This window comes from Erpetoichthys calabaricus, chromosome 4 (assembly GCF_900747795.2).
Source record: "Erpetoichthys calabaricus chromosome 4, fErpCal1.3, whole genome shotgun sequence".
NCBI lineage: Eukaryota > Metazoa > Chordata > Cladistia > Polypteriformes > Polypteridae > Erpetoichthys > Erpetoichthys calabaricus.
Genome location: NC_041397.2, coordinates 186512387 through 186537919, shown reverse-complemented (window position 1 = coordinate 186537919; position 25533 = coordinate 186512387). Strand labels below are relative to the sequence as shown.

At 37.5% G+C, this 25533-nt stretch overlaps 1 protein-coding gene across 1 annotated transcript in view; it reads right to left on the bottom strand.

Annotated features, from left to right (window-relative positions):
* Positions 1-25533, bottom strand: part of atp10a (ATPase phospholipid transporting 10A) — a 268627-nt gene that overhangs the window by 167801 nt on the left and 75293 nt on the right. The window lies entirely within an intron of this gene.

The window sequence follows — 25533 nt, the reverse complement described above, 5'->3', positions numbered from 1 at the left end:
CCTTTCCCTGTATGGACCTCGCGTTTCAGAAACAGTTTCATCCCAAGAACTATAAACGCACTCAATCAGTCCATCAAGTGCTCCTTGTAAAACTGTTTGTACTTATAAGTAGAATTACCCCACTGTAAACTACAGTTATAATACTGCACAACCTGCGCCACTTTATAAAGCGTGTATGATGACGATATCATTTTTAAGATGAAATGCAGCAGAATATGTTGCTTACAGTATACAGATAAAACTTTAACTTCATTTAAATAATCTGTATTGTTAATAATTAAACACGTGAGGACATGGTGCCGCAGCGCTAGCTAGTTCACGGATAGCTCCTGCCTTGCACTGTATTATTGCTGGTGCTGACGTGACACTGGAAGGATAGACGGATAGAATAATTAAACATGTACTACGAAGATATTTCAATGTTCCTTAAAAGTTTTGAAGAATCGGCGTTCTAAGCTTACAGATGGCTTAACGTCTATTACAGAGCTGATTGTGTGGCGATTGGGTATTTGGAGAAAGAAAAGTAAGGACAGGAATTGGAGGTTAGTACGTTTGAAAGAGACAGTACTTCTGTAATAAATTATTTCATCGAAGGTCGCATATGGCGCAGCAAGCCTCTTGCGTGAGATATGAACAATCACTGCGCCACCATGTTCCCATGTTTAATAACATACTTTCATTCCTATCATCATGAAAAAGATATCACATATACATCTCAGTATTTTGATTATTCAGAGAGCTGTAATATCACGAATGTAATGGATTATGTGTCCTGTCGGAGAAAGAAAAAGAACGGAAGCACGTAGTGATTCACACACATAGAGCACATAGAAGATCAAACACAGAACAAAGTTAAAGTGGAAATTTCGAGATTAAAGTTGACATTTCGTGCTTTTTTCCCCACTGTGTGCCTATTTTTTTTCTCTGTACCCTAATAAGCTTTCATATGACACTCAGACGGTGGGCTACGACTCGCCTTTTCATGCCGACTTTGATATGTGACAACTTCTTTTTTATTTCGGGCACTGTGCGACTTTGTGAACTTGAGCTTTCGAGTTTCTCCGACACTATGTCACTCGATCAACTTTCTTTTGTTGATTATACCACTGTTTAAACCAACAAATAGTATGTTTTTCCTTTGCCTCCACTTGGTATTCACTGAAATTCTTATATTTTCCCCCATGCTTTTCCCATTGTCTTTTCCATCCATCCATCCATTTTCCAACCCGCTGAATCCAAACACAGGGTCACAGGGGTCTGCTGGAGCCAATCCTAGCCCACACAGGGCACAAGGCAGGAACCAATCCTGGGCAGGGTGCCAACCCACCACAGGACACACACAAACACACCCACACACCAAGCACACACTAGGGCCAATTTAGAATCACCAATCCACCTAACCTGCATGTCTTTGGACTGTGGGAGGAAACCGGAGCGCCCGGAGGAAACCCACGCAGACACGGGGAGAACATGCAAACTCCACGCAGGGAGGACCCGGGAAGCGAACCCAGGTCCCCAGGTCTCCCAACTGCGAGGCAGCAGCGCTACCCACTGCGCCACCGTGCCGCCCCCATTGTCTTTTCACTGAAGGCTATTTATAATCGATTTGCATATTCAAAGAGGCATAATTCTGGGAGGAGTTGGGGCGAGACAGAAGGCGCGTGCATGTGCGTTACTTTTCACGCTGATACGGATTTATGTTGTGGAACAACGTGAAAGTTTGAGAACGCACAGATTCCTGCATCTGGATTTTTCTGTGCGTACGCACATTCCCGCTTTTGTGCTTACGCCATGTTATAGTGTGAGTTCTACGCACGGCGTTATACATGAGGCCCCAGGAGATGCAGAACAATCATCAGATTCAAATGATAACAGTTCCCACAAACACCCAAGGACCGTTCTTCCTACATTTACGACATGTGTATAAGGTGTGAAGCCTGAAGTCGAAATATCAAGGTACAAGTATAACAAAACAAGTGCACTTTTATTCAAGAATATAACCGAAGAAAAAAGAAAGCAGGTTACAGTAGGCAGTTGATACGACAGCTTGCGTGGTGCAATGCTAAGAACTGCTGACTACCAATCAAGAACTTCTGAGTTCGATACTAGCAGCTTCTTAAGTTTACCATTTTGAGTAGAGAGCTCCTCTTATTGTTAATATTATACAATAAAAACATACATTTGAGTTGCGTCTGTAACAGCCGCTGTAAATTTATAGTACCACCCCAGCCCCAGATCTGACGCGGTTACTTTTTATCTGAAACTGGGAATAACTGTAGATGTGAGTGATGTTTTGAGACAATGGAACTGGAAATTCTCTGATCTGTAGGGATAAAAGTTGACACACAAACGCTGGTGAATCTGCCTTCTTTGTATCTCACCGTCACTTGAATTTTTTTTTATTCAGTTTTATGGAGCAGCCGAAAGAAGAAGAAGATTGAGTGTTCCTGCTCACGCTGAATTAGTATGCACCTTATGGTCCATGATGTCAAAGCTGCACTGACAAAAAAGCACAGACATAGGTATATATATTTGGAATTATTCATTTTATGACCTGTATAGTAGATTTCAGAAAACATTGTGGCACTGATGCAACATTATTCATATTATTCATATTCATTTAAAAGCCTTCTTGCACTTGTAATCAGTGACCAGTCCCCACATGTTGCTGTATGGTGTTGTTTCGTTTGTACTCCAGGACATGCAGAAGAAACAATAGTACAGACAGGTCAGTTCCATGCTATATGCAATCATCAGATTCAAATGTTAACAGTTCCCACACACCCAAGGACTGTCCTTTTTACAGTTACGACATGTGTACCAGTTGCAATGTACACACTTCTCTCTGTGCTGTGTTACTATTACACTGAAGGGGCTGGGGAAGCGGCAGTCTTGGAACAGAAGCTTGTTGATGTTGCATCCCCTCTTGCTTTATCCATCGCCTTTTCTAGTAAGAAGTGCCGACTAGGTTCCTCTGCAAGGTTGTTCGGCTGAAAAGAACTACCCAAGCTGATATTCACAACAAATACAAAAGTGCCAAGTGCCCTAACAATATATAAGAAAAAATTGCAGATTTTCAGAATATTGCACCAAATTATGGAATATAGATTCAAAACAAACACAACAGTGCCAAGTGACCTAAGAATGTGACAAAAAAGTGTGGATTTTATTTTTCAAAAAAATTCACCAAAAGATGGAATACTGAAAAGTTTCTGAAAGTTTTTACAGAATTTACTCAACACTTGATTGACACTTACAGACACCATTTTCCTCACAGAACATTGCATAGTTCCATTTCCACCCACAGCACTAAAACTGGTTATGAATTTAAGTGAGCAAGAAAAAACATTCACAATGCAAATGAAGCTGGGATTAAAAAAAAATAAAGACACAAATATCAGTCTTGTACAGTCCTCTTGACTGAAATCATCAAAAGACAAGAAAACAGCAAAAGATAACAGACCACAAAGCAAATGCTGGAGAACAATCCTAGAGCATATTAAGAAACAGCTGGGGCATTTGACAGACAGACAGATGGTAACTGGGATACAAAGCATGATAGTTAGGATGAGGTGGTAAGGCATAAATGATATACATATGTAAATTTGACTTCCTAATAGTATGGATTTTTTGAAGAGGAGGAAAAATTTTTGAAGACAGATTTGCATGAAATGGAAGTACTCAAAGGAGGGTCATGCTGCCAAACCAAGAATATTGAAAGGACCTATAGAATACCTGATACAGAACCATGTATAAAGCTGGTGGTTGAAAGTTGTACTGTCAAAAATTATACAAGGAAAGGGAAGGGAAGAAAGCAGAGAAGTTACTGAAAAAAACGATGACCTTGTGAATGGGGTATGCTGAAGGCCAAAGAAAAAAAAGAGGAAGATGGAATATAAAAAGTGTATCTCAGCAATTGGAACATTCTGGGTCAGGTATCATCAAAAGTATTAGTAAGTGCATAAATAATACCTTAGCATGTCAAGGGTGGAAAGCAAATGGAGTTACTGCTAATAAAAGGAGATGGAATACAAATGACAGGACATGTGAGTACTTCAGATATAGTTTACAACATTTTTAAAATTGATAAAACATATTCCTATAGAAATTACATTTTATACAGTATATCCAATAGGAGGAACCCTCCTTGGGAACTATGCCATTGGAAAAAATTTGACTTGTGAAATTGAAACATTTACCAAATACACAAGGCACATTTGTCTTTAATCAAGCTTTGTTTCTCCTGTTAATTACAGTTGAATCAGTTAATTCACAACTCTGTGTCAGTTTAAGGTTTTAAAGTCTACCACCTTACTGAAGATAATGAACTAACCTGAAAAACTATGTCTGCTCTATCTCTGTGGCATAACTGCAAAGTGGTCATCATTTCCTCTCATTTGCCAAAAATAACAGAAACTTCCATCCTGTTAGAAAAGCTTGTGATCTCAGATAAAGGCAAATTCAGAATAAGGGGCTCTTAAGCTTTGTATGTTGAAAAGCATGTGCAAATAATTAGTGACTTTATGCACAGAATTCTTGACCCAAGAACCTCTGAATGGCAATCTGTGCAACTACAGTACACTAAGCAGGTAAGCAAGTGGAATCAAGACACTGCCGTTTACTGCTAACTCTGGAATGAGCAAAAATTTTGAAATGTGCTTTAATCAATTCTTCAAATATTGTTGTCCTTATTTGAAACACATAGCACAGACAACACAGTACCAAATAACTGATTTTCTGGCAAAGTAATCCGAGATCAGAAGGCGATAAAAAATTATTAAAATATATTTATCTTGTATGCATGGATGTTAAGAAAATTGGTGCATGAAGTAATTAGGCTCATATACCACAGTAACACATCGATGACTGCTCACCTGTAGTTGATCTATGCAAAGGATAGAAGATTAAAGTAGAAAACTTTAATGTTTCTTCAATAAAGCTATTATTTACAACATGAACCAACTAACGTGTTTTGCAGATATTCAGTGCTGTTTTCAACTTGATAATCAAGTGACAGCAAAGGCAGAATGTTTATTATTGGACAGTTTTATTCTCTCATCCAAAAGCCATTTACTATTAATCCAAATAACTGAAGTACACTTTGTTTTTCTGTGCTATGTATGGCTACAATATTATGCAGTCTTTTTTTTGTTTAACCTTTTGTCATGATATGAAATACCTAGTGTTGAAACTATTTGCTGAAAAGCACTTAAGAGTTGTTTAAATAATGGTCTGGGTAGTTTTCAGAGAAGCAGACCAAATCCAAACCATGCCTGACAGGCTAGGGTATAAATAAAATCATTTGCTTGGTCTAATATTAATAAAATCATTTACTTCTCCAAACTGTGCTAAATAATTATGTTTATACTTGCCTACCATTTACAGTGCTAAATATGAAATGTAATGTGGTTGCAGCATACTGAAATTGATTAAAAAATAATAATAATCTGCAAACAGCTAGTTAAGTGCTAGGTTGACCGAAACATACTTTCATGTGCATAATGAGAATAAAGATGATGATAGTCACATTTATTAATTTAACACATCAACAACAGGGAGTAAATTACTGGTGCAGTATATTTCAGCAATAAAGAGGAAAAAACTGACAGGAGGCTGTTGATAATAAATATTTTAACAATAGGTCTAATCTTTCGGTATGAGAGAAAGTTGTATATCTTTAAATACTGGGGAAGTGCCTTGTCAGTGTAGTCTATGCAGCCCTCATCCATATTACTAACCGAGAATAAACCGGATATGGACGCAGGTACACGGCGATGGGACCATGAGACATAGTGCGCAGGCGTCTACAGCGCGCGTCTCAAACTGCAAGCGAAGTCTGATCCACTGCGAATGAAGGAGTCACGGCCCAAAAACGAAAGAGCTCAACTAACGTAAATAAGACATGAAGCAACAACGTGCCCATAGCTAACGAGTAACGACACAGCCACACAAAAAAGAGGATTCTGCGCTGCACCCCAGAATCAAACGGAGGAGGCTACGGAGGCCCCACAGGTCCACAAAGATAGTCCGGAAGGCGCAGGAAAGTACGAAAGGCGCAGGCGCCTACCACGCGCTTCTGAACTAAACGTCCACACTACACACCATGGTCCACGTGCTTCTAACACACTGCAAGCATAAACACGAGATAGTACAGAAACCACACAGATCTGGACTCCAGAACATATGTGAATCACATTACAGTAACACAATATTAAGCACATTACAGTATGGTCCACGCGCGTCTAAAACACCACAAGCAATTACCCGAGATGGTACAAAAGCCCCAAATATCCGGACTCCACGACATATGTGAATCACATTACAGTAATACAATATTAACAGTACAACCACAGAAAACACAGGCTCGACACCAGATGGGTAATAAGAATAAACGAACGCTCCGTATTAAACATACGGCATCCTCACACGTCCAAACCACACAGCATATGTGAATCACATTACAGTGATGCATTACTAACAGTACAACCACAGAAAATGCTCCGTATTAACAGTAAGTGCAAATATCCATATTACTAATGGTAAACAACGTATAACTAATGGAGACACGGTCACGGCTCCAGAACGATACAGTTCGACTAACGGAGCTACCTGGATAAAATCAAAGAACGCAAGCGCCTACAACACGCGTCTCAAATGCTGCGAGCAAAGCAGGCACGACTCCAAAAAGAAGGAGCTCGACTGACGGAGATACAAAACGAGAGTACAGAACCCTACATGTCCACACTACACAGCATAGTCAAACCCGACATAGTACGGAAGGTGCAGGTGCCTACAACACGCTTCTAAAGCACCGCAAGCAATAACCCGAGATAGTACAGAGGCCCCAAAGATCCGGACTCCACAGCATATGTGAATCACATTACAGTAATACAATACTATATGTACTCACGGAAAACACAAACAGAAGAGGCTTCGGTGTCCCGCCCCACAGTCAAACCAGACAAAGTACGGAGTCCCCAAATGTCCACAAAGCACAGGATAGTCACACCCAAGATAGTACGGAGGGCACATGCACCTGTCTATACACCGCAAGCGAAGTAGCCACGGCTCAGAAATGAAAGAGCTCAACTAACGTAAATAAGTGATTTTAACAGAAAGTGCAACACAACATATGTGAATCGCATTACAGTAATACAATATTAACAGTACAACCACAGAAAACACTAACGTAAATAAGTGATTTTAAGATTATAATAACTCCATACCAAGGAATACTCATTCAAGGACAACATGCCATCTGTACTACAAATGTTGTGTATACAGATATCCTATGTACGTCATCTACACGTTTACACTCCAATATATCTCACACATAGATCTGCGCAAACTCAAAGACATTCTATACTTACATAACATAACACTTACACTGTTATTCTCATTTACATAAATTACATAGACCTACAGATATCGTGACAGTGGACATGATACATATGTAACAGACAGTAATCTCTTTCACATGTATTTCGGGTTACCCAAGACCAGGGGTTGGTGAGCGAAGCGAGCAGGGGGTGGAGCCCCCTAGTACTGTATTATCTAAACCTTAATGTCATAAGGTTTTCAGCAGGCCTTGAACACTGGAGTGCTAGTTTCAAAAAGTTTGATTTTTTCCCCTATTAATTATTCCTCTACCCTGTAAATGTTCTTTTCTTCTTCCTGGTGGTCAGTTAATTATATTGTTTTACAATATTTAGAATCTTGACAGGTTCTTGTTTCCTCAGCAGACATTGCAGCAGTACTTCATTGTTGCTCCCTTTGTCAGGTTACTCCCTAGCAGTTTTATACTTTTAATGTAACATTTTATTCATTATCTTACTACTTTTTAGCGTTATGAAGTGTCAGTTTGAAATCTCACCAATCACCACTATTTTGTTCTTTTGTTTTTCCAGGCAGTGCCATATCATTGTGCATGGCATTAACTGCTGTCCATCATGTGCGTGGCATATAATTTCACAATACTGACACTATAATACATGGCAGTGGTATTTAGGCGATGTTAGGTCTGTCGGGAGAATTACATAATTACCTTATTGCAATTACTCTATCTGGCTGCAATCATTTCATATAATCATTTGAATTCAAAATTTTACGAGCAAATTTCATAAGCCGCTTTAAAGCCCCGTTTGAGTCTGTGGTTCTTGTTGAGACGGAACGAGATAGAGAAAGCGTAGGAGAGCAAGCACACAAGACAATGTATGCTGCACATTTCAAACCACACTTCCCAGGATTTAAAAATCAAGCAGCTGCACCTGAAAATTCTCCAAAACATAACATCTTTCAAAATACTGTATTCCACCCATGCACCTAATCTGTTGTACTAATAAGCCACACAAAACTGCTCATTTTACCAGTACAGCTTAAGCTGGAAGCCTCTGTCTGTTGAGTTGGTGGCTCAACCATTTATTATATTTATCTAGTTTGGGAGTTTACATAATACTTAATTCAGAGGAGTGATTCTGGAGTATTCCATTTATGTAAATCTGATTAGTGAAAATTAAAAAAAATCTAAATATATTCAAATGTGTTATGTAAATGAACTTATACTTCACGCGACGCGACGCATGCTGCAGTGGACGCTCCTGCTACGCAAGTGTTGTAGTGTTTATACTTGTGCACGTACTTTACGTAAATCTGGAGGAATCCGCCAGGTGGCAGTGCGAGATATTATCACGGTGAGAACATGTTCGGCTTCTCTGTGTTGAGAATTCCAATGACACCTTACCAGGGATGTGTCCATTCCAGCAACCATTGGGCACGAGTGAGAAACAATCCCTGGACGAGGCCTCAGCTCATCGCAAGGTGAATACAAGCACACACATACACTAGCGTCATTTTAAGCGGCACCAAATCTACATATCTATGGAAGGAAACTGGAGCACACTGAGGAAACCCAGCAGGAAAACATGGAAATTCCAGGCAGGAAATATCAGCGATGTGACTCTCTGCAAGACATGCTCCGCCACTGTGTCACCCCCATGTGGGTAATTATTAACAGTATTCATTATTTAAACGAAATTACCAATTTATCTGTAAAATGTAATATACATACTTTAATGCTTTTCATCATGAAAGTGATACTGTATCAAGTATAAATCTATGAATTCTAAATGTGCAGAGAGTTGGAATATCATACATTTAATGTGCTCAGTGTGGCGATCTATTGCTGGCGATCCACTGCTGTCAGGACCAGAGGAAGCCCTAGAAAAAAAGACGGCACAGAGGACGGTATGTGAGACTTTTAAAATGTATCATGTCATTACTATCGGGAATATGCGACGCTTGAATATAAAAGCACCACGAATACATCTGTATGTCGGCATTTTGCTTCGCCACATCGAACCATTTATCAAACATCGAAGCGCGCACACCAATCTCATAGGATCCACAAAGCAGCTTTCTGTCACATGTAGATAGTAAACAGAGACTCTGACGTCACATTCCAACTTTTAGCACACTGCGCCCCCCGACTTTTTGCTGGTACTGCAACTCACGCACGCGTCGCGTTAATTTCTGAGGACCTGCTCAGAGGACGCATCAAATGAACGCTGAGAACACGTGGCAGTCATGATGTGGGCGCGTACGCGTTCTGAGAGTGAAGTATAAACGAGCCCTAAGAGGTCTAAAGGCAGCACATACAAGTTCCACCTATAAGTGCAAATAAAGGATGGTCATGTCGGAATTTCACATCTAACGACGGCCCAAACTTTTCTTTATTTAGTATTTTACCAACACAGTATAGCCTGGGATCATCCCCTTCATGTATTTATGTTTCAAAGTATTTATCTATTTATGTTCTATACTCCTGTGTCAATAAACATCCTGACCTCATTAGGTTTAAGTTCATTATTCTGATTTCATTAGACTAGTTATCGTAGCAAAAAATTAAAAAGACAATTATACTGTTCATCAGTTACTTTTATGACAATCATCAACAAAATCTGCACGATTGCAATGAGCCTGGTCAACAACCTGGTTTTTGGATATTTCCTAACACCATAACTTGTGGTTCTTTTATCTCTGTAACAAACCTCTGCCTCCTTTTTGAGTACTGTTTTGGATTTTCCCTCAAGTCATCTCCTGGGGCCTCATGTATAAACGGTGCGTACGCACAGAAATGTTGCGTACGAACCTTTCCACGCTCAAATCGCGATGTATAAAACCTAAACTTGGCGTAAAGCCACGCACATTTCCACGGTAACTCATACCTTGGCGTACGCAATTTCTCCGCTCGGTTTGCAGACTGGCGGCACCCAGCGTCAAAGCAGTGCTACTGTTCCTGTGTGATCACCCTTTCTTAGATCCACATCCACGGCGGCGGCTTTATCAAATACACTGAAATTAACCGCATATCGTTCATAAATTTAATGCATCTGATTGTAATTAACCTGTAACAATATAATGGTCCACACAATGGTCAAACTACTGTTCCTGTGTGCTCATCCTTTCTTTCTTAGCTCCACATTCCTGACGCGGCTTTATAAATACACTGAAATTAACTGCATATTGTTTATTAGTGTAATGCATCTGATTGTAATTAACCTGTAGCAATATAATGGGCCAGGGAATAGCCATAGTATTCCAAATACCATAACTGCTTTAGCGTTGTTACGCTCACTGCATCTTGTTCTTCTTTTTGCTGTTCCCGTTAAGGGTTGCCACTGCAGATCATCTTTTTCCATATTACTCTCACTGCACCACTCGGAGTATTTATATCACTGTATCTGAGTGTGAATCACAGCAGCAGATGATCGGAAAGAGAATTATCGGTATACAGTTTCAAGTAGGCTACACACTACCTCAACCACGGCAAAAAGCGTCAAAGCCTTTCCTGTATGGACCTCGCGTTTCAGAAACAGTTTCATCCCAATAACTATAAACGCACTCAATCAGTCCATCAAGTGCTCCTTGTAGAACTGCTTGTACTTATAAGTACAATCACCTCACTGTAAACTTACACTACAGTTATAATATTGCACAACCTACGCTACTTTATAAAGCGCGTATGATGACAATATCATTTTTAAGATGAAATGCAGCAAAATATGTTGCTTATAGTATACAGATAAAACTTTAACTTCATTTAAATAATCTGTATTGTTAATAATTAAACATGTGAGGACACGGTGCCGCAGCGTATAGCTAGTTCAAGGATAGCTCCTGCCTTGCGCTGTATTCTTGCTGGTGCTGACGCGACACTGGAAAGATAGACGAATAGAATAATTAAACATGTACTACGAAGATATTTCAATGTTCCTTAAAAGTTTTGAAGAATCGGCGTTCTAAGCTTACAAATGGCTTAACGTCTATTACAGAGCTGATTGTGTGGCGATTGGAGAAAGAAAAGTATGGACAGGAATTGGAGGTTAGTACGTTTGAAAGAGACAGTACTTCTGTAATAAATTATTTCATCGAAGGTTGCACATGGCGCAGTAAGCCTCTTGCGTGATATATGAACAATCACTGCGCCACCGTGTTCCCATGTTTAATAACATGCTTTCATTCCTATCATCATGAAAATGATATCACGTATACATCTCAGTATATTAATTATTCAGAGAGCTGTAATATCTCGAATGTAATGCATTCTGTGTCCTGTCGGAGAAAGAGAAAGAACGGAAGCACGTAGTGATTCACACACAGAGCACATAGAAGATCAAACACAGAACAAAGCATTTAACATGCTACTTGAGAAACTAGTAAAATAAACGATTTTAAGATGAAGTTTATGATGTTCTACTTTAATGGCAAAATAAACTACCTGATTAAAGTGGAAATTTCGAGATTAAAGTTGACATTTCGTGCTTTTTTCCCACTGTGTGCCTATGTTTTTTGTTTGTACCCTAATACGCTTTCATATGACACTCAGACGGTGGGCTACGACTTGCCTTTTCACGGCAACTTTGATATGTGATTTCTTTTTTTATTTCGGGCACTGTACGACTTTGTGAATTTGATCTTTCGAGTTTTTCCGACACTCTGTCACTCGATCAACTTTCTTTTGTTGATTATACCACTGTTTAAACCAACAAATAGTACGTTTTTCCTTTGCCTCCACTTGGTATTCGCTGAAATTCTTATATTTTCACCTGTGCTTTTCCCATTGTCTTTTCACAGAAGGCTATTTATATTGATTTGCATATTCAAAGAGGCGTAATTCTGGGAGGAGTTGGGGCGGGACAGAAGGCGCGTGCACATGCGTTACTTTTCACGCTGATCGGGATTTATGTAGTGGAAGAACGTGAAATTTTGCGTGCGCAGAGATTCCTGCATCTGGATTTTTCTGTGCGTACGCATAATCCCGCTTTTATGCTTACGCCATGTTATAGTGTGAGTTCTACGCACGGCGTTATACATGAGGCCCCTGGTCCCTTTTTCAGGACACACCTGCCTTTTTTCATTCCAGGCAGCATACCGCGAAGTGTGCATAGATAACATCTTCTGGAATTGTTTAAATAAATTGAACCATTTATCATAAAGGTAAATGTGTTTTCCAGGTTTCACAATCTCCCTAATAATGAGGTGTTTTTATCATGTAGCTGAATGCTAGCCCAAAAACTCATACACATCTGCTAAAACAGGTAAAGAACAACAAAACAAAATAATTAGCACTTACCTTGACTTTCAATGCTAGTTTAAGTTCACATATGCAGGCAGCCATAGAGACAAGGTGCCTATTAGCACCAGCAATAGCAAAATCAGCAAAGGAGCCACTGGCTCAGAAAAAAAAACACAATGAAATTATACATATACCACTTCTTTCTTCTCTTTTTCACAGTTACCAAAATATTCTTGAAAGCTTAACCTTCAGCTTTCTTGTTTGAGGCATGGATCTTAGTGTTAAAATATGAAATGTGACTGTCTCATTGTATGTGGCTAAATGCAAACTGTCTATGTAAATATGGTAAAATACATATTTCACCCTCATTAAAGAATACATTACAGTGACATGCTTAATTAATGATTGCATTTACTGTACACTAGAGTAAATTGAGTAAAGCAATTACATAACACAGAAGTTTACTACTTCCTATTTCTCTGTAATAGGTTTTATTGTGCCTGTATGGCTTAGGTTTTCTACCTACAGCTTTATTCTTGCGTTCATTTTATTGTTGCTGTTCCTGGTGTTGTTAACCTCATTTGCTCACAGTATATAGTTACTAAACCAGGGTGCCTAATTCCAGCTTTTACAGATGTGGTTAGGTGAAGCATGCCCTAATTTAGACTGTGCATTAGGTTCCTGTGCTTTGGCAAGAAAAAGTACGGATTTGCTAGAATCTAATGACACTTTTTTTTACATCTGTAACTTCCGGCTTTTACAGATGTGGTTAGGTGAAGCATGCCCTAATTTAGACTGTGCATTAGGTTCCTGTGCTTTGGTAAGAAAAGGTACGGATTTGCTAGAATCTAATGACACTTTTTTTACATCTGTAACTTGTGTTAAGTGGTCTTCCTTACATGCTTCTAAACATCCTGCCTCCCCACCTTGTTATGGCAGGATCTCATAGGATCATCACACAAGGAGAAACATAAAATACACAAAGAACATTAAACACAATCTATCCCATGGGGTTGCACAAATTTTTCCATATTCTGATCACGCTCACTGGTGGCATATCCACAATGTATGGTCAAAATTAAAAACAAAAGCAGCATTGCTCCTCATTTGACAGAAGTAAACATGCTATAAAAGACTGTAAAGTACAGGAATCAAATGTTGCCAATTGGGCATGTCTGGCCTTCTCATCAGTAATTCTGTGATTTTTTGAGGTCTTTTAAATTGCTCAAATATAGTCAAAACTGGATGTCCAATCCCCTTAGCTGTAAGTGGGAAAACAATTGCTAAATGAAAGGACATAATTACAAAATCAAAAAGAAAATAAAAAGGAAGAATAGGTGTTGTTAAAGGCTGAGCTCCAGCAAAACCATGACAGACCCATTCAAAGGGCTAGATTCCAGACACTCCTAAAACATCACTGAAAAAAGTCCAAATAGTTCTCTTGGAATCACTTTGTACAGTAAATCACCTCCCTCAAGAAGCATGAAAATTATTCCTGGAATGCCTCCTCTTGAAAGCTAGAATTGGGGAGCAGAACACTCCCTTCCTGAAAGGCAAGATTTAGTCTGCTGAAAACATCCCACCTATAGCTGCAACTGGACACACTGGATCACCACTACCTTGAGATCAGGCAAAGGAGTAACTCTACCTGCAATACTCTGGAACCTGAATCTCTAGCACACTTACTGAGGCCTCTGTAGCGTGGAACTCTGGAATGCAAACCCCACCAAAGCAAAGAGTATCAGTATCACCTTAAAACAAGTCAAAAATTAGGAACTCATAACTTTTGGCTCTAACCAAAGTTAGAAAGGGGAAAAAAGTAAAAACCAAATAGAACATAATCATACAATTAAAAGAGGAGTATTAACACCTGTGATATTTTTTAGAGTAAATAAGAGAATGGCAATATTTTGAATCATGGGATTGTTCATGGTACTGAAAATTCTTAGCAGCAACACTGAAAGCAGTCATGACAAAAAGTATCTAAAGATAGAGAAACAAAAGAAACATACACAAATGTCACATGGAGAGCTCATTAGTGAGACAGGTCCTCAACTTGAAGAAAACACCTTAACAAATACTGAGAACCTCAAATATAAACCCTGTTTTAATAATAAAAAAAAATAATACAAGTTGCAATAATTTAACTGTAAATTATACAAAAACACCAAATAGCAATTTTTGGTAAAATGACAGTTAGGATATAGCGGGTTGGATAATAGATGATTGGATGACAATAACATTTAATATATCTGCAAACTTAAAACACACACTCATGACATCGCTGTGCATGAGGAAACAGCAGGCAGGTGGCTGCGCATGTATGTTTACTCACGGACAGGCCAGTACTTTGCACAGAGCATGCATTAAATCAAAAGAGAAACAGCATGCAAAGATGCACAACCACAAGGGAGAACTTTCTGGAGTCTATTGACACAAGGATATCTGTAACATTCACACCTTAGTACATGTGCGCCAAGTCAGAAGGAACAACAGAATTCCACAGGGCACAGATATCTTCATAACAGAAGACCTACATGATGGGCACGTGAATTTCAAATGTTTTACATATCTTTCTTGTGCTTTGATGACCTGTTGCGTCATATTCAGCCCTTCGTTCATCATTCTGGCACAAGCATACCCAGCTTCTCCTTGAAATTTACCATTTGGAATAAACAACTGCCGCATCAGCCACAGCATGTGGTTAGAAATTTGAGTGCGTCTCCATGTCTGTTGTAATTTTCGCTATGCCTCTGTCATGTATAAACCAGACTTTAGTAAAAATGAAGCTCATTATCTCTAAGGAGGAACCTACCCACCTCCATACTAACACATACGTTAATGGCACATTACTCAACAATAAAAAAAATATATAAATTAAACTAATATAATTTTTATTTTTCATTAGTATGCACATTACACTCTTGCCCTTCAATGGCTTTTCTTAAACTGCTCAAATGCCCACGTTGTTACAACTCTGAAACTCTATTTGATGGTTTTTTCATTGTTTTTTTTGTTTTTTTTTTTATAAAAACACAAAAGACCCCATATTACCATGACAAGCAATGCCACTTAACTCTGATACTCAAGTGTGAATCAAACACGTGATTCAATTAGCATATCTTTCTCAAAAAATCCTCTTCTGCTGCTTTTTTTTGACAAAAGTGAGCATCGTTTCCCAGATATGAACTGTTGTCTGTCTTCAGATTTTTTTAATTCACCTCATTAAGAAATCTGACTAACAAATATGAACTGTATTATCTATCAATTAATTTCATATTATAAACAAAAAGAATATAATTTAAACAAACCTGAATCAATTTTCTGACAATTCTAGAATGTACATATTATTCCAAAATATACTTTTGGAATACTTAAATATATCTGAAATGCATTATTTTTATATCGCTGTTATATATTATCTTTATATTTGTATATGTGTGTGACCAGATAATTGTTTCCATGAAATTACCTTCAAATAACACACACATATAAAAATATAAAGATAATATGAAACAATCATATAAAAACAATTGCAAAAATGATAGTGGATCATCTATCTATCATGCTGCCTGCCATTTACCTACACAATCCATGAAATGTGTAAGCAATGCTGTAATTTTATAAGCTATTTACTATATAGAGAAAAATATCATTTTGACTTTATAATATTTTATGCTTCCAATTGACTGAAAAGTTTCATCTTGCCTTTTGTTATTAAATACTGAAGTAGTCTTATGTTGAGTTAAAGAGCAGTCCTTCAGGTCACTCTCGCTCCCTGTAGAAGGAAGCAGTGCAAAATTGAAGAATAAAACAAAAACTGTCACCATAAAAAGTAGTTCCTCTCTCATGTATTATTTTATGTGCACAGATGATCAAAATGTACTGTTTTGCTTTTAACTAAAAAATACTGACGGTTTCTACCCAACAGCTGCACAATTAAGGTATCTGTGACTATTAGGGGTTAGGTAGTAGGGATGCATTATCAGGATGCTGAGTTGATGGGTGATTAGTGAGAACAAAAGAATTCGGATACCACTTGGAGTAGCCTTGGCAGTTATAGTACTGCAAAAAAAAAATGTGTGGCGGTTCAAGTATTAAATGTGTGCCACTTACTGAACATCTCTCACACTCTTATCTTAGACTACAGCAAGTTCTCAGTGTTATGTCTGTCCATGGTAAGTGTATCACTTTTTTGTAGGCTCTTCTGAATTATCTCTTTTTAGAGTTCAAGTGTTGCTGCAATTCCTGTTTTTAGGGAAAAGGAGCATGCGTCAGTCAGCCAGCCAGCCAGCCAGACATAAAAATCAGGCCTTCTGTAACACAATATAGAAATAGTGGATGCTATCTACTTATACTTGTAACAGAATTTCCAAGACTTCTGGTTAATCTCATTCACAATTGCAGCATTAAGGTAGAAAGATTGAATTATTCTCACTGATGAATATAAGGATGTTGTGACTGAGAATATTGTTATAGTACAGGCTGGCAGGTAAAAAATGATAATGCAAATAACATTTATTTCTGTTGTATCAATTGTTTTTAATATTGAATGACTGTGACTATGTACCTAAATGCTAAACAAAGTCATAGTCAAATAATAAATTAATGTGTTATAACTATAGATACACAATATACAGTAACTACTTAATCAGCTGATGTTCAATAAAAAATGACAATATCCGCATTGTTCTGATGTGTAAATTTTAGCCAATACTGCCGACCAATACTTTAGGCTTGCCAATATTATCAGTTGAGTAATTTTAATACATTTTAATTGTTTGGTGAGGCAGACATTATTGTAAACAGACATTTTTAAGTTTGTAAGCCACAGCTGAAAAATGTGTCTACATACACGCACCACAAAAAGGGGGTTTCCCAGTGTTGAGGACAGGAGAATGGCGAGTGTTGTTTATTTGTTGGGTATCTATTACTAGTAAAGCAGCAGTTAGTAAAAAAATAAGACAATATAGCAGTTGCTGTCTGCTCTGCCTGCCAAAATTAGATGATGCAGAATTAATTCATTCAGCACCACAAAATAAATACCCATCTGAAGAACCACCATAATGAATTGTACAGATTTTGTAGCAGCTAATCCTATCAAAACGAAAGTTAAATCAGACCCTAGCAGGTTCACTAGTGGAAGCCTCGTACAGCAATTCCCCCTCAAAACATGAAGACGTTTCCTCAAGACAGTGTCAGAGTTGAAGGCATGACTACTGGTGATGTACTCAATGATTTACTTTTTTCCCTAGTTGAGGACGAGGAATTCTGTTGGCTGCTACAACCTTTTAGAACTCTGGTAAAGCTGGTGTTACATCTCTGATACAGTATCTCACTGCCTGCATTATCTGATGGGATTGCTACACATATCCATAAGCATTTAAGAATCAAACTACTCACTGACATTAGCTTCACTACAGATTTGTTGAGCTCAGAGGTCAGCCCCATGAGCAAATCAAGTCTGACAGCACACTCAATTGATGAAAAATATGAGGCAAAAAGAGTTGTGTTGCAGGCTAATAAGTTCTCCAGTTCTCACCCGGTTCTAACTTTCATGACACAAGCTTTTGATTCCATGTTACTGAACTGTAACATTTCACAAAGTAACGTGCTTGTTGTACTTCGTGACAACACTTGCAACATGATGAAAGCTATAGAAGAAACTGGCATTAAAAGTTTGGGCTGCAGAGCTCATACTTTGCAGTTCACTGTGAAAGAAGGGTTATTGAACCAGAGAAGCATCTCCGACTGTGTTGCCATTTGGAGACATAGTTACTCATTTTAAGCACCAACAGCTTGCCATTTCGAAATAGGAGAGAAATACAAACCGAAGATTTTAAAACAAGATCTACTCCAGTTTTAATGTAAATATATCGTGACAACTCCGCCATCCGCCAACAGAGCATTCTCTCAATATCCAAAGGCACACTCACAGTATAAAGTGTTACAGTATAAAAGCAGTTTGTTCTGGAGCTCATAAAAAGCACATCACACTTTATACAGAATCCCCATTATATGACACAGATCATACGTCATATAGAATGCCAGTTATATGACACAAACAATTATATGTTGAGTTTATAATGTAACAAGCACAGGTTTGTTATGATGTTTTTGCCGATGACTGTGGCTGGTAGAGGGGTTTGTCCATTTTTTTTACTCATCACAAATATGGTCAGCTTAATAATAAAATATTATGTTTTATTATTATACAGGTAAATGTTTCTTAACTTGTTGATTTGTTTATTTCTTGCAGTTGAAAAACTATCTTAGTCAGTCCCTTATCTCCAGAAATAGTAGTGCCCTTCAGTATTGGAAAAGCAATAAACTCTGTTTTCCTACCACAGCGCACAAGTACTTATTGGGCCCTTGTACCAGTGTGTTCACTGAACTCCTTCAGCTATGGCAAAGGATGCAAAAGAAAAGAGAAACAGACTTGCTGGTGAAAAGGCAATACTTCTTCTTTGTTAAAAAAAAAAAAGACAAAAAAAGCAAGCTTCTGCCTTACCTTTAATTTACCTTTTATTTCAGTTTTACTTAAAGTAGTACATGTCTGACTATGTCCTAAAGAACATGCATTATTTTTTTGTTTATATATCCAATGCCATATACCAAATGGCATGGTGTTTTGTTAAAGTGCTTAAGTTACCCAGAATGTGTATGTTAGGCAGCTTTCTGTACATGACCTGGAGTATTTTTACTATAAAGACAGGCTGTATCTTATTTCTTTCCCCAGAAAGTACTGGCTGTTTAGATCTACTGCAAAGGAGAATTTAAAATTCAGCATGTCAATAATACTCATGCTGCCTTTGATAACACATAATAAAGTTTTCAGCGTAACAAAAAAAAAAAAATCAGTTATCAGTATTACTAAAAGTGGACAAAACCATATTGGTTATCAGTATTGGGCAGAAGTATACAGAGAGATAGATTGCACTGTACACCGTGCAACATCTTCACAACAATGGAAGAAGCACTTGAACTCTGCATGACATCTTCACAACAAAACAAAACAGGTTAGCTTCCAACTACACAGACCACTCTGTTTGGTTGAGGGTGTGGGAAGGCAGCAAAAAATAATAGTAAAGAAATAGGTTTTCCCTGGGTTTTCTAATGAATATTGAACCACAAGCCTCTGCCATATAAAAAAATGTAACAAAAATCTTAGTTTTCTTATTTTCTAAACAAAATGCCTTCTTTTCCTCCGTATATTTCCAAAGGCACCTCTAAAGTTTAATAATAAAGGAAAAATAATAAAGGAAACAAAATCAATCCATTTTCTGTGCCTTCTTTATTCCAGTTAAGAGTTGGAGAGGCAGAACTAAGAAACCGTAGACAGATGTAAAAAGATAGACTGTGCTTCACATAAAACATTATATCTTACACTCACAATATGTTGATTTAGCTTCACCTAAAAAACAAATTAATATTTTGAAAAGTAAAGCAAATTAGGGAAAAATCAGTGGCTTAGGAGCTTTCACACCACTATCAAATAATGGCAGAAATATGGTACAAATATACAGTACATAGACAAAAAAGCACTAGTACCTCTGAAGGCACAGATGTTCAGCTTTAGTTTGCATAAAACCGCCTCAAACATGTACTATTCCTAAAATTTGGTTTCCTATGAAGAAATGAAACTCAATCTATGAATAATTCATGTACTTTATAGACATTTACATAAGCTAAGCACAGGTGTTGGACAAACCCAGTATAGTATGTATGCCATTAACAAAGAAATTAACTCAGCTATACACAAAGAAACCAGTTCTTTCATTTTCCTGTCCTTGACACTGCTCAACACAAGTTTCTGAGCCACCATACTGTCTTGCAACATTATCAGTGGGTAATGCAGGAAAAAAACATCTGAATCCATCACAGAGACAACGGTCACACACCCACACTCATTTATACATGTTTAATTTAGTAGTCAAATCTAATGTATGAAAACCAAACAGACCCTGAGGTAATATTAACAGTGTAGAGCAGGGGTTCTCAACGTCAGTCCTGGGGACCCCCTGTGGCTGCAGATTTTTGTTCCAACCAGCTTCTGTTTCTAATTGGACTCCTGGGCTAATTAAGTGAACTGCTATTTCCAAGATTCTGTGTTTTGGGAACAATATAGAAATTAAAAAACTAAGTTTGGTTTAAAAAAAGTATTAAAATATACTAAGCTGTTATATGGGAATAATCTATTTTTTTCATTTTAACAATGTTTTCACCTTGATTTTCATTCTACGTTTCCAGGTGTTCTAATTGTTTAATTAATCCATTATTTACTAATTGGTGGGTCTGATGCTGAAGTAGTTGCAGCCTTTCATTATTCAATGTTGTTTGCCTGGGAATCTGCTCTGCTTGTTTTTAATTGTCATTATTAAGATACAATTAAGAGAGCAAAATGCACGGAGATAGAGCAAAATATAATTAAATCAACAAAAGAGAGTTACGTTTTTAAATCTATAGCAAATATAGAAATATTTCTAAATGTATTATAAATTTTAAAATTACCTGTTGTGCTTTTTTGAATGTAGAATAAGTGAAAAAATACCAGCTAATTAAATGATATCAGTGTTATCTATTAGATGTTGCCACGGATTATGAATCAGGATGAAACAAAAACGAAGCCACAGTAGTTCCCCAGGACTGAGTCCGAGAACCCCTGGTGTAGACAGTCAATACTCAAGCCAGATTATGAACTACATTGCAAGCTGCACAGTACCAGCAACAACCTCTGCACCATAGTTCTACCCATTTTAACTATTTAGCCATTTTTTAATATATTAGGGTTACAGCAACTTTTATTTAAAAATTTACCTATAATGTGTAGCGACGTCACAAGAACATGCGTGACTGCAAGTAGATAAAAAACTTCAGAAGGTACAATTAATTACACATGAGGAAAATGTGAGTAAAAACTACATAAAAAATGTCTCACAGTGGTGATACTACAGCACTGCATCAATAGAAGTCAAAAGAAAAACATAAGTAATGACTGGAAATTATTTTGTTTTTGCATAGGAGAAATTAACCTTGCAAATGCAGGAATAACACAGGATTATTTATATAAAAAAAAGGCAAAACACACACACAGGCTCACATTATTGACAATTTTCCCCATTATGGAATTAGTTAAGAAGCAGATGTGTGTGTCCTTTGAGAATGAAATTATTATACAGATCAAATGAGGTGTAATCATTTAACTTGTATTGTCACACATTTGTAAGTGGAAATGAAAAGGTAACAAAATGTATCATTTTTAGTAGTGTACACAGTCCTGGTAAATGAATGGTGGCTTTGCTAAATACGAATCTTTAAACACAGAACTTGTATTATTCATTTGGCTTCTGAAGGCAAACTAATGTTCATTAGTATAACCCTAAATAAAATCACACACGTCATAATTTGAATGGGACATGAATGCAATGCTGTCTCACAGTGGTACATTTATTGAGTACAGGTATAGACAACCCAAATAAATTTGTAATTCTGGATTTGTTCATGGACATAAGCAATGATAAAGTCTGATCACTCACATAAGAAACCTTGAAAATAGCAAAACAAAAGCTCTGAAATAAACGATTAAAGTAAAACTAACAAGTTTGATTTCACATGGGAAAATGTAAAAAAAAAAAATAGAAGGAAAGATTTAAAAACGTAGAAGCACCATGAATTTCTGATATACGAAATCTGAATTATTTGACTCATCCATTAAATATTACTATTACTATTTGCACTAATGGTGCTAACAAAGTCTTACAATAGGAAATTTTACAAACTTAACATAGTGGTTCATGAATAAATGAGACTTTTATAAACATGTTGTTACAAAAACAGCTTTAATGATTTGATTTAAATAGAAATATCCATTACTATCTTGGAATTCACTATTTCAACAGTTCATATATAATGATGTTTGAATTTTTATATTTAGTATGGATTTAAAACAGCATTTTTTAGTTACTGGACACAGAGAATAAATTTAAAATGTGCACATCAGGTAGTTCCATGATATATCATTCTTTATAAACACTATGCTGATATCCCCACAAGATTATAAACTTTCATTTGCTGTTATACTGGTGGGATCCCCATATCTGCCAAACACTAAAGTTCAAGTCCTGCATTGCTTTTTGATATTTATGAATACCAATACTTGTTGACATAAATGATAGCTGGGTAACTACTTCATAGATATACTAGAATTTTAAAGCTGTTGTTACTATTAGTATTTATGTATAGTATTCTATATTGTATTAGAGAAAAAGGCACAATACTGTTTATTTAAATAACTGAGGTACTTTAATAATAATAATAATAATAATTCATTACTTTAATAAAAAAGCCATTGAATGGGAATTCTATTTTAACCTAGGTATCAAAAGGTACCCAGTACCATAAAATTTCACAGGTATATATATTGAATACAAAAATTTTTGTATAGTGACTTCCGTAATAATATGGATAAATGGACAGATGATTAGTTAAATAAGGAATTAGATATTTAGTGAGCGAAAGCTGTAAAATGACATTTTAAACTATAAAGCCAGAACTAAAATATTATTTAAATCTAATTCTCTTGAACATACAAGAAAAAATCCAAAAAGTTAAAGGCTTCATAATGCTGTTTTTGAAAGTGAAATAAATGTTGAATTTTATTTTTGTGATGCTATTTTTCACTCAGTTGCCATGTCACCAACTTTCCAGACAAACATAAAAATAAATTTAAATCACTGAATGGCAGAAAACCAAGCATTCATTTTCATGGAAGGTTTTAAGTTGTTTTTGGTTTCCATTACTTAATCCTCAGATTCTCTGCAACAAACACAAATAGAGTATGCTCTAGCATTTTTTTTATGGAAAAAGCATACAGTGAATCAGTATTCATGATTACAAAACTGTAAAGCATTGCTAAAAAAAAAAAAAAAAAAGTCTTGGCACCTCTGTGTGGGATAAATATGTTCTCTCCAAGTTCACACTTTGTGATTATCAAAGTCCAATGGTTAATGCTATTCAAGGTACAGTGGAACCTCGGTTCACGACCATAATTCGTTCCAAAACTCTGGTCGTAAACCGATTTGGTCGTGAACCGAAGCAATTTCCCCCATAGGATTGTATGTAAATACAATTAATTCATTCCAGACCATATGAACTGTATGTAAATATATATTTTTTTTTAATTTTTAAGCACAAATATAGTTAATTAAACCATAGAATGCACAGCGTAATAGTAAACTAAATGTAAAAACATTGAATAACACTGAGAAAACCTTGAACAACAGAGAAAACTAACACTGCAATAGTTTGTGCTATAGTGCTAGGAACCGCTCGCTAAAAACACTTTTTTAATGAGTTTTAAGCACAGGGGGAAAAAAATGACCATTTGAAAAATCCGTAATTTAATAAACCACCAAGAAAAGTAACATTGCAACAATGCAGGCTACGAACCGATCACTGTAAACAGAACTGAAAACAAAAAGAAGTCTTCTCTACCTTATGCGTCCAGTCCTCCCTCTCTCGCGCCTGTGTGTGTGTGCGCGCGTGTTTCTCTTTTACGAGCCTGGAGCGCCTGTGTGTGTGTGTCTCTCTAGCGCACTCCTGTATGTGTGCGCGCCTCTCTTGCGCGGGCTCCTGTGTGTGTGCTCGTCTGTCTCTCTTTCGCGTAGCCTGTGTGTGTGTGCGGCTCTCTCTCTCTTGCGCTGCCTGTGTGTGTGCGTGTGTGTGTGTGTGTGTGTGTGGCGCTCTCTTGCTCGCTGCACAGGAAATGCACAGGGAGAGACTGAACATGTACAAACCAAAAGGGAACCTGGCTTGTTCGTATACCGAGTGTGTGGTCGTGAACCGAGGCAAAAGTCTGGCGAACTTTTTGGTCGTAAACCGATTTGTACGTGTACCGAGACGTTCGTGAACCGAAGTTCCACTGTATTTGTGTCACTCTGTGTTTATGCCTTAACACCAATGATGTAGTCTGTTACACTATATCTCTTATTTATATTTCTCTTCTGGTTTGTCCCACTTCCACTTCAAAACTGGTCCCGCCCACACGCAGCCGACACGGCATTTCTCGATTCCTATTCGTCCTCTTCCATGTCATGCACTATTCTGACCTGCTGAGCGTAATACATCCAACAAGTACTCGAGGGGCTGCCACAACGGTAAAGTAGCTTTACCACCTATGCGGTAGCCACCTGTGTCTTTACAACAGCTTCTTACACAGCAAACATCAGAAGCTAAAAATTATCGTGAACACAAGAATACAACTCTTCTCTAGCGTTTGCTTCCATGGGTGCACAGATAACTCAACCTCCTGGCCACGGACCATACTGTTTTAAAATACACGGGCAAATTTATCACCCAATCTCTCCACTATACACTAACACTTGTACCTCTCCAGGATATGGACAGTTGTATGTTTTTGACACAGCGCAAGCTACTGCAGTACGCTTACAAAATAAAGTAATCTCTGAATGCAGCGAAAATGTACTTCTCCAGCTAAATTCCATGCTTAGAACCATCAACCCCTTAACTAAATCATACAAACACATGCATGAAATCGCTCAGTCCAATCCAACAGCATCTGTACGAATGGTTTTCAAGGAAAACCCTAGGCAGGATTTTCGATGATACAATGCCCCGACATGTCACACTGATGTTGCAGCGATTTTCGTCGGAGAAGATGGCGAAACGCCTGCCCAAAAGGACATTTGCATCCATCCCATAGGCAACTCCTGTAAACGGATTTCCACTCTCAATATGAATTGCGATCCTATGGTTTACCTACTTTTATTCCCTTACGGAGACATTGGCTGGCACAAAGATTTACAACATGTTCCCGATAAAAGAACCGCCAAGCGAGGCTTACTCAATGCCAATTTTACTCGTTCAGATTAGCAATGAGGAATACATTTAGTATTTTGCACTCCAGCGGCAAACTATTCCAACAGTACGTCGTAGATGCG